The 11,807-nt window shown below is 34.8% G+C and overlaps 1 pseudogene; it reads right to left on the reverse strand.

The window, feature by feature from the left end:
• Positions 1 to 11,003: 11,003 nt before the first annotated feature.
• Positions 11,004 to 11,586, reverse strand: LOC100483613 (annotated as a pseudogene).
• Positions 11,587 to 11,807: the final 221 nt, after the last annotated feature.

An 11,807-nucleotide genomic window follows, 5' to 3' on the forward strand; every position in this document is an offset into this window, starting at 1 on the left:
GCTCCTTGGTGTTTTTCAAGGTTATACCTCCTGCTGTGCACTATTATATATATTTCTGTCAGTGAGTGACAGCAAAGAGGAATTTCCTAGACTCTTGATCTTGTTCAAGTCAGTGTTACAAAGATCAGAATTAGAATCAGTTTCACTTTATTGCCTGCCACAATCAGAAGCAAACATATTGTAAAAGCATATAGATTCATTCAAAAGAAGCATAGCCTGACCAATTTTCAGATATCTTTAAAAAACTCCTGTGTTTCTAGAACTACAGGTTACTTAGAGAATAATTTGCTGGAGTACATACTTCCAATTTTTGGTCTTTATTTTTATTTCTTTGCAACTTTGGCTTTCTAACAACAAAGGTAGTGAACATATTAAAGTTGAAAGTGTCTTTGTGCAGAATTGTTTAGCAGAATTTCTAAGAAATGATTTTTACATGGTTTTCCTTTGAGAAACTTTATCCCAAGAAAAATGCACCTGTTACCCACAATTTTTGGTGGCTAGAAGTAAAAGGGCCAAATATTAAAGAGAGTGTTCTAATTTTCATTAAAATGATTTATTCTCAGTCTGAATTTTCCTTTAGTCTCAGTGCAGTTGGTACAGAATGACATGATTTCTAAAAGTTAAAGGAAAACCTACTCTAGATTGTTCCTTGTTAAGAAGTAAATAATGCTTTGCCACTGCGATCTTTGTTACTGTTTTTTTTCCTCCAAAGATGAGATTTTTTTTTTTTTTGTTCAAAGACGTTATGACTTATGGGGCTAGACGTTTTGTGGAAAAGACGTTTTGTGGAAAAGTGACTAAAAGCATTGGAAATATTAGATGGCTAAGATAGAGAAGTCACCATATTTGGTGAAAGATAAGGATCAGATAGCAAAATGGAATCTATTTTTGGAAGTATAGTCTTTTGTTGCAATCTGTTAGGCCGTTAGAATTAGCAAGTTTTATTACTACCAGTCTGTTACAAATGTGACTACTTAGACTAAAAGAATGGTTTTCATGATTTTTCTGCTATGATGTACATATTTCTTACATGGTATTGTGCAACAATAAAGGACTCCTAGGGAGTTCTTTGAACTATTGTTACACAAATAGCTCTTACCCTACTGTTGAAAACTTTGTAAAGAAAATATAACTAAAATCCTAATTTTAAGCATTAACCATGGAAAGGAGATGGGAATTTATGCATTTAAAATTTTATTACTTACCTTATGCCCTTGAAATCGATGGTTTAGTTCACTTGTGTATGTATGTTTCTTCATCTGTAAAATGTAGATAATAAGCTAATTTGAATGTGTAAATGGTAATTATACCTTCGAAGTTGTAAAAGTGGAGGTCTATAGTAACCATATTAATAATATTTGCAAGTAGGATAAAATGTTTTTTTCAGTTCATAAACTTTTAAAGAAGCAGTTAAGTTGCCAGTTGCCCTTCTTCCACAAAATGGGGTTGTGGTAGCACAATATCTTAAATAATTAAATTATTGATTGATGCCAACGTGAAGAAGTTAGGATTTTTTTTAAGTTGGTCATTGTTCTTTATTCAAAAATTGTTTTTCAAAAATTGTCCAAACTAGAGTTCTGGTTGTAGAAGAAGGAAGGAAGGCAAAGAGTCTTTTGTTAATTAGCATACATATGACATAAATCTCCATTTCTCACATTTTCTCACATCTTTTCTAGAATTATTTTCCACTAGGCTCTTGTGTCTTGCCAAAGCAGACTCAGTACTCTTTGTTCATTCAATATACAAGAAGTATTTTATTTGTTTTAAGCACTTAGAAAATGGAAATCAAAATAAATTAAGGCCCTATCCTCAAGAAGCTTATCCTTTAAATAAGTCTGAGAAAAATAAACAAAACAATTCCAAAATAAAGTCATACTGCCAAATAAGACTAAACACAGGATGCTTCTGAGGTACATGTGTGGGATGCCTAACCTAGATAAGGGGTCAAGGTAAACTAAGGATATTTTCTTGGTAGGCTAATATCTCAGCTCGTGCTTTGGATGAGTGATCTTTAGCAGGGCCAATGTTGAGCAAATAGGCAACTACTTGAAGGCCATGAACCAAGAAATGAATTTTAGGTAGCAAGTTTATCAATTAGTTGGATCCAAGATTTGATCCATTTCATGGATTGGAAGCCATTGTTAGAAGCTTGATTTTATTTTAAAGAATATGAAATGGTGCTTACAGATTTTACTCAATTCTAAAATACACACGGTCAATTTTGTCTTTTAAGGCTTTCCCTAGAAGCAATTTAGAGGACCTACTAAGGGATGGTTAAGACTAATGTCTGAGAAAAGTAAAAGAAATTGGTAACTTGTTATGTCTAAGTTGAAGTGGCCAGTGCGCAGTTGAGTGCTCTGGTCTGAAGGTCAGAAAACATGTCGGCCTAACGTCATACAAAACATTCCATGTCAGTGGTAAATTTATAGCCCCTGGAATAAATATCTGGATGACCTTTACTTTCAGTGCCGTTGGTATTCAGAGATAGCCAAACTTCTGATTTGAGACCACCGTCTCAGATTCTAATATTCTGGAGAAGCAGTTGGAAGACTTTTTAAAGGCTTTTAGTAAATATTTAGGCTTCCTGGCCACACAGTCTCTGTGAAGCTACTCAACACTGCTGTTGTAGCTGGAAAGCAGCCATTGGCAAATGTAAATGAATGGATGTGGCTGTGTTCCAATAAAACTTTATTTATAAAAGGAGGCAGATGGGTCTCTGGCTGTAGTTTGCCTCTTGGATCATGGCTAATAGAATTAAAACCACAATACTTTACCTTCAGTACATTCAGTGGACAGAGTAGGCCTTTAACTTTACTACATACACTACTCCCCCTTGGTTTTTTTTTTTTTTTTTAAAGATTTTATTTATTTATTTGACAGAGATAGCGACAGCCAGCGAGAGAGGGAACACAAGCAGGCGGAGTGGGAGAGGAAGAAGCAGGCTCATAGCAGAGGAGCCTGATGTGGGGCTCGATCCCATAACGCCGGGATCACGCCCTGAGCTGAAGGCAGGCGCTTAACCGCTGTGCCACCCAGGCGCCCCTCTTTTTTTTTTATATAACTAGTTATATCATGGGTCATAGACAAGAACACCAAATCTTATGGCAATAACTCTGGAAAAATTTACTAGACAATTAGAATAACAGCATTTTATGCATTCATGATGATGAGCCAGCAGCATTGTCTATGAATATGAAGTCCAGAGATGGCATAACATGAGTTATTTTACCAAAAAAAATCAGATGATTCTAAGTTTTAATAAAATATGTAGTTTTTAAAATATATATATATACATATCTGACATTCATTGAACTGATTTAGATTAGGTCTTGGTTATGGATGCTATTATTATTTTTCTATATTTCTTAATGGAATTGTTTGTTCTGTTTTTCAATTACCAACTTGGAGTGGGTTAACAACAAATTTTTAATTTTTCAACTTAAAATAGGCTACAATTATGACTTTACCATTAAATTATTTTCTTCTGAGATTTTAACTGAGTAGGAGTCTAATATTAATTCTAATTGCAGCTCGAGAATAAATACCAAAGAGAATGCTCTCCTACTAGTATGTATAGATGTATGGTCAGCAGAAGTAATTGCAAACAGTCATGGGAAACGAAATGCTTTTAAGACTTCACTGATACACAGATGCAGACAATGTGGCATAGCTGGAAAACTGTGAAATCGAAGCAGCCAGCCGATCAAACTTGTATACAGCTTTAAGGAATATTCTTTGCTTAAAAACAAACTTGAGTTGACTCTAAACCCCAAAGAGTTATGAACAGAAACCAGTCTTGAAAAGAGGGCTGAAGATTATAATCAAAGGGCATATTTTGTGTGTGCCCAGTGGGGAAAGCACTTTGGAAACTACATTTGCTTTTGAGCCATACAACCTTAGATCACATTCACTGTCAGACAGAATGTCTGCAAACCTGGAGGAAAACCTCAAAAGAGTCTCTTTTTTTTTTTTTTTTCTGGTATGTGAAAAAATAAATAAAGATAAGCTTGGATGTGTTTTTCTTTGAATTAAAATTAAACATATGATTTATTCTAGTTTGGAGAAAAGATACAATTTCTTGAAGTCTAACAATTTAAAATGCAATTCATATACATATATCTCAGGATGTATCTTCATAAGAAATGCCAGGAACATGGCCAAGGAGGGAAATGCTTGGTTTGGTTATCCTCAGTTCAATTAACCTTTGCAGAGGGTAACAATAACATTTATTGAATACCAAGCTAATATGTGTACACTGAGATACATAATCTCATCTTCACCACTACATTTCAAAGTTAGTATTGAAGGATTATTAATACTTGTAAAGAACCTATTATAATAATAAAAATATTAAAAAGATAAAGTACAAAAAGGAAGTCACCCATGCCACTATTTTAATTTGTCTACTTTGTTTAAATATGACTGTCCTGCAGTGTTTCTAAAATTAGCAGCCTTATTTCTCTTACTTCATCTTGGCCATCACACATCCTTGCATCAAATATCCCTTAAAGTATTTTCCATCTGCCAATTAGTGTCCAATAATATGTTGCTTAGATTTGAAAGTTTAATCAAATCCATTCTTTCGGCATATTTACAGTACATATAATTAGTGCTGGCTATATATTAGAGCACTAGAATCATTCAATTTCTTTGTGACAATACATCTTCTGTAAGTGAGAGAAGCATAAGTAAAATACAAAGAAATATGAAAGAAGGTCAAGATAAATCCATTCATTTAACAAGTATTTTTATCCCCTACTCAAGTAGTTTGCAAGCTTATGGATACAGAAAGATGAATGTGGCCCAGTATATCTTATTTAAGAATGTCCAGCTCTAGTGCAGAGCCCAGTAAGCTTTTCCTGAACAGGGACAGACAGCGAATATTTTGGGGTTGTATTATACTTTATAGTTTCTGTGGCAACTACTCAATACTGCCACTGTTGCACAAAAGCACCCATAGACAATATGTAAACAAATGAGTATGACTATGATAATATAAAACTTCATTTATGAAAACAGAAGGCCATATATGGGCCAGTGTCCAAAATTTATCAACCAACCACTGGTCTGGTGGTAAATAGGGAAATATAAGGAAATTATTAAACTTAAATATGATAGTACTAGAATAGAGGGGTTCAAAGGATGTAGAGCTTAAATTTCTCTGAGGGAATGCTTTACATAGAATGTGACATTTTAATTGCATACAAAAATAACGTGTAGAAATTGACTAGCTAGAGAACAGAGAGTAGCAAGTGAGAAGTCCTGAACACAGATCCCCAAAAGACCATAAAGTTCTTAAATCTGGCAATAGAGCATAGCACATGTGCCTAGAGGTGAGGCTGGCAATATTGTTAGAGTCTCATATGGAATCCTAATGAATTTGGTGTTTATTGACTAGCCATCAATGATGTTAACATCAAGGGAGTAAAATGACAGTTCTGTGTTAGGAAAACACTTCTGGTAAGAACTGGAAACAGAAGGACCTGGCAGCCGTCACTGGTTTAGCTGGCTTTGTCAAAGGAGATAATGGAAATGCAGAATTTCTGGGAATTTGGAAGTAGGATTGGATAGTCCAGGAGATTTCAGAACAGATAAATATTTCCATGTAGCTGTCTGAAAGGACTGAACCTGGGAAGAATCCATGCTTGAGATCAGCTGGTTTAGGTACCCAAGACTCTGCCATTGGTGCACACAAATTAAGTTTGCAGATGACACCAACTCCAGAGTTTACTTCTGTTAGTTTTCAAATGATGTAATCCAATAATATACCTCTTAGCTAATTCCTAGCTCTAAGTATTCATGTGTGAATTTTTCTATTACTTCTTACATGTATTATGAAAAGGTGCATTTTGTTTTTATTTTATTTTGAAAATGCAAATGTGAAAGAAGAATATATCCACTTTATTCCCAGTCAGATATGGTCTCATTTGTTGGCAATACACTCTTTCAATTTTCAGTTGGATGTTGAATTACCTTATATTTTACATTTAACTTTCCAATTTGTTCTAATTGAAAGGATGCTTCTTGATCAGCTGCATACTAGGCCTACTTACTCTCGGAGTCTTTGTGCTTGAAAGGTTTTAAACTTCATTGGGAAGTCTTGAAGGTGGATTTTTTTATTATATCAATGAGAAGAAAAACTGTGGAGAAGTAGGAGCAGAGAAGAGACAGATGTAGAAATCAAAGGGGAAAAAAAGGACATACATAATAACAAAAGAGACAATAATTAATTGACTTCAGGAGCTGAAAACAGAAGCATAAGGAATTAGAGATGATTAAAGCATATTTTTTAAATATACAGAAAATGTCACGTCCTTGAACATATGTCTTTTTTTTTTTTTTTTGAAGGTGCCAAGAAGAGTAGGCTTAGGCACGTTGTTTTGTTTTGTTTTTAAAGATTTTATTTATTCGACAAAGATAGAGACAACCAGCGAGAGAGGGAACACAAGCAGGGGGAGTGGGAGAGGAAGAAGCAGGCTCATAGCAGAGGAGCCTGATGTGGGGCTCGATTCCAGAACGCCGGGATCACTCCCTGAGCCGAAGGCAGACGCTTAACCGCTGTGCCACCCAGGCGCCCCACATTGTTTTCCATCTCTGTACTTGTAGAATAGAGATAAGCCTGAATGAGGTAGAAACAATGATGATTTTATTCTGCATTTTAGAGAAAGGGTAGCAGGAAAAAGAGCAAGAAAGTTAGTATATTGAGATTAAGGGAAAAGATAATATAAAGTTAGTAAAATTCGTTGTTGGGATGCCCATAGTTCTAGTTTTCATTGCTTGTTTATCGTTTCTAGTGTATCTATGATTGAACTAACCTAGATATCAGGAATATTTTAAGTCAGGGCTTAACCTCAGATTGTAGCTCACTCAGAGGGGTTGGGAATAAGTGAGACTAAACTTTCTCTGCCAAGGTTTGACATTTCTTCCAGTATATAGGGCTCCTAGGGTTTCTCTAATCTGATATTTTTAATCCCTCCCTGCTGACTCAGACACCTAGAGATCAAGTGGCTTCAAAAGATTAGTAGAGAACAATATACAAGAATTACCTGTGAGTGATGGGATCTGAGTGGAGGAGAGATTTTATCTGAATGCTGGATCTACTGAAGTTACAGCTCAAGAGAAGTCAGAAATCCTGGGTTCTAATTTCAGAATTATAACTACCTAAATGTGTAGCTTTGGGTAATTCACTTAACCTCTCTGATCTTCATGTGTAAAATAAGACAGGGCCAGATGACATTGATTCCAATCCCTTCATTTATTTCATTTTTTTCATTTCTTTTTTTTTCAGTTTTTATTCAAATTCCAGCTAATTTACATACAATATATTCATTTCAGGCATACACTTAAACTTACATACAACACCCAGTGCTCATCACAAGTGCACTCCTTAATAAGAGTCACCTATTTAAATACCAATTCTCATGCCTTGGTAATATCTTATTTTAATTTTGAAGATATAAAATTCATTATCAGATCAACAATATAAAAAGATACTGTATTCATTATTTTTACCACCAAAGAGTCATAGGGTGAGCTGTTGACCTTTAACAAAAGAAAACTAATTGAGAGTAACATTTTTCTTTATGAAAACCCCTCATCATGTTGGTAAAGAGGGTATCCCAACAGGGATTTTGAAGAAAATAATTAAAAACCCCCTTTATTTTTTTATTATTTTTTACAGACACTTTAAATTTAGTTATTTATTTGAGGGTGGGGGTGGGACAGAAGGAGAGGGAGAGATAGTCTTAAGCAGACTCCATGCTGAGCACAGGGCTGAGCACAGAGCCCCCTGTGGGGCTTGATCTCGTGACCCAGAGATCATGACGTGACCTGAAACCAAAAGTTGGACGCTAAATGACTACACCATGCAGGTGCCCTGAAATCCCTCTTTAAAATGTAAACATCACTAAAGATTTTTAGGTGTTAGTGAAAGTTGAATAATGAGTAGAACTTGTATTAAAACAACCCAGCATCCCAATATATTACCACATTAGAGTTCTAAATGTACCACCCCTCATAAAAATAATATGGTATGAAGATAGCACAAAAATAAGGTTAAATTAACCTAAGAAAACTGAAAACTAACAGGATGTTTGATATAGTAAGTAGAATGTATAATACAGGAACACAAAAATTCTGTATTTTATTATACACAGGTACCAGCACTATAAAATGAACAGAATAACTTAAGCCACCTAGAATTATGTTAAGGGCTAAGAGTATTTCTACCTCTAATATTCCACGATTCTATTACTGACACTGAAGGTGAAGTGAAATAATGTACCTCCTGATTCCAAGCACTTAGAACTCTATCAATTCTTGACATTAAATTTGCCTTGAGAATAAAAAGAAAAATATCTTTATATATCTTAAACTCTCCTTGCTTAAGGTTGACTTTGACCTGTCTTTGTTTCCCCTTTCCTCTGACAGGTATTTAAAGACCATCATATGTGTCTTAGATAGTTGATAATTTCTTTTCTTTTTAAATGTACTAGCTAATTCATATTACAATGGAAGCTGCAAAAATATTGAGGATTTTCTTGTAAGCTTCCTGAAACATTTTTCTTCTTCAATTTTCCAAAATCACTCTGTTTATGACATTTTTGGCACTCGTAATTCTGACCTGTGGTGTAGCTACCAATCTACTTGATTTAGCTATCTTTGTAGTCCATAAGGTGTGTGTGTGGGTATCTTTGTTCCTTGCACCATTTAGCAAGACTTTTTACTCAAATAGTATATTTTTAATTTACTGAGGTAAGGTGTCCAGCTATGGTTTGCTTATAGACAGGATTTTAATGGAAAATTTTTATTGCACAAACTTCAGAATTAATTATGGAATGAGATTAAGCTTCTTGAGTGTGAAATTACATATACAATCAGAAATAACTGTATAACTTAAAAAATATAATGAACATATGAATTCCATGTAGCGTGTTATAGAATACAGAATATAGTAATTTATTTTAGAAATTAGATATATAAAAAACAAACAAAAATAAACATCATGTTTGTTTTCCAAAGATTAGGTAGAATTTAGCCATCTTCTGACTATCAGAGGAGGAGCATAGAGAATTTTAAACGTATAGAAGCCTGACACATTCTTGTTTTGAGCAGAAATACTGTTTACATGTAGAGTATATTCAGCTCTAAAAGATTAAATTATTGAGAAGACTCTTGATTTAAACTCTACTAAAGAGAAGAGTTTAGCCATTGAGATATAATGGCAAAAGGTATGTTTCTCTTTATCTTTTAAAGGAAGAAATATAAAAAATCATTTTTCAACCATGACTTAATTATGGGTAGTTTGGATGCAGAGCAGGAAAACATTGTTACATCTATCTTTGTTACAGTCAACTTTCAGAAATGATGGTGGTTAATGAGTACTTGAGCTCCAACAACATTAATGGTATATTTCCCGTAGTAAATGTGAAGGCTTTTCCAGTTTCTTTATACTGTGTTTAACTCTTTGCAAAAGGCTTCATTTTCCCTAATATGGCCTAACATTTATTTCTAAAACATTTATCATTAATTAATTTTTTCAACTGCCTGTATTTTCATTTCCTGTAATATAAAATAGCATATGTGGAGATTAAATAAATGTATGTGTATTATATATATCTTTATAATATATTCTTTACAACATGCAAGAGATTCATGTTTATTTAAAATATATTGGGTGGTCACATGAAATAGTCGATAATATTTAAAAGATTCACTTGATTTTCACTTTCAGTGATAAGAAAATATACAGCCATTCAGAAGTTTTATATGCACTTACATAAAGTATAAAAATAATACAAAAAGCTTGTCTTTCTTTTAAAGAAGATATTCCATATTTATAAAAATGAAATATTATATATAATGAATTCCATTAAAATTTATTTTTACATTATACAAATTGTAAATCATCTGATATTGACCTTAATAAAATCTGAGTATTATGGCCTCATTTAGATTGATGGAGCCAATTATCTGCATTGCTGCAGGAGAAAAAACAAAGTACCAAGATTCATTTCTTTGATATATAATATACATTTGTTCTGTTTTCCACTGGTATTTTAATAGCAAAATATAAAATTTTGAAGATTAAAATTCTATTAAAAGTGCTTTTAAACTTTCTAAGCCTTTTTAAAAATAAATCCTTGGCATAGTGATGGATATATCATAATATTAACTTATGTAAAATTTATTAATAAATGACTTCAAAAAATTCTATAATCTGACCCACTGTGAGAGGATTCCTGTAACAGCACTGGGAAGAAAAGAATAATAATAAGATTCATAGAATCATGGAGAAGAAAAACCCACAGTCTGTCGTTAGCCTGTAGCAAATCTAAAAACTGAGTTCAAGAAAACACAAGAAAGGAATCTGGGAAGAAGAATCTATTTTATCTTTTTTGTATGACCTGTGGATCACTCCTGTTATGCCCAAAGAGCTGTTGAAAATTCTGTATTTCTGATCTTCACCTAGACATTGAAACTTACACGGAATCCTTATTTTGAGAAACACTAGAGTAAATAGAACCAAATCCTTAAAACATTTTATTTTATTTTATTTGTTTTTACTAATAGAAAAATTGTATTTACTTAGAAACATTCAGAATGTTAATAAAACAGCTGCAACTTTTTTTTTTTTTTTTGCAACTACAGACTGATATTCAGGTACCAGAACAACAATTATTTTGTGTAAGCTGCATCAGAGACAAGTGAAGATGCAAAAACATACAGCTAATTTCTGCTGTGCACAGAGCCTGCTTTACATTTCCGTGCGGACGTACCACCCCCACCCTGTCTGGCAAGGTTCGTGACAACAGAAAATACCCGCAGGCCAGGGCTCTCCAAACACACATCTCGTAGTGTGTTAACTACGCAAAAATGACGCTGTACGGTTTAAAAACAAATCTTACACAGCTAACGTTTCTTTTCTTTAAAAGGAAGTGAGCTGTGTACAGGGGGGTTACGTGCTTTATAGACAAGAGAACAAAAACTGCGCGACAACCAACCTATTCATCATCTTCGTCTTCCTTGTCTTCCTGTTCTTCCCTCTCTTCTCCTGCGGTTTTCAGCCCTCACGACTCCCTTCTATGCCGCATCAGGCTTTCCTCTAGCGCGGAAGGGGCAATGACCTTCTAGTTTCCTTCGGCCTGGCAACCTTCTTTTCGTGCCGCTGCTTGTCACCGGCACGGGGTCCTCCACGTCTCTCCCGGTTTCTTTGCAACATCGCCAATGGATAGGCCGAGATGTTCCCCTTTGATTTGGGGGCGATACTCAGAACTAAACAAGAAAACGGCCAAAGGCGGCCTCCTGGGTGCGTTGGGATCCTTGAACTTCTTTTTTGTTTCCCCTTGGGGGGGATGTAAGTTTCCATTTCTCTTCCACAATGGGCCTTGTCCGCCTTTGCCACGTCTTCAGGTTTTCCTATCTTTCCGCAGACACGGTCTTCCAGCTCTCGGAGCACTCCTACTCGGAGAAGTTCTCCGAAGCATCTGGGTGCTTCCTGTGCTTCCCTCAGCAAGTTTGCACAAACAGTACATATGCAGATATTTTGCCTCTTGGCTTCTTAGCATCTCCGTTGCCCACGTTTAATTATTTTCCTCAGTGAGGCACAGAGTCGCCCAGTGCACGTTGGTCTCTCCCTTGACCGGCACCGTCTCCGTGGAGCTCAGTGTGCTGTGTAGACTGTGAGACCGGGAGCCAGACGCAGCCTCAAAACACTTCATTTTATTTTATTATTTTTAAAAAATATTTATTTATTTTTAAGGTTTTATTTATTTGAGAGAAAGAGTGAGCAAGAGAGAGAACAGGAG

The sequence above is a fragment of the Ailuropoda melanoleuca genome, chromosome 1, assembly GCF_002007445.2.
Source record: "Ailuropoda melanoleuca isolate Jingjing chromosome 1, ASM200744v2, whole genome shotgun sequence".
In the NCBI taxonomy this organism is placed as follows: domain Eukaryota; kingdom Metazoa; phylum Chordata; class Mammalia; order Carnivora; family Ursidae; genus Ailuropoda; species Ailuropoda melanoleuca.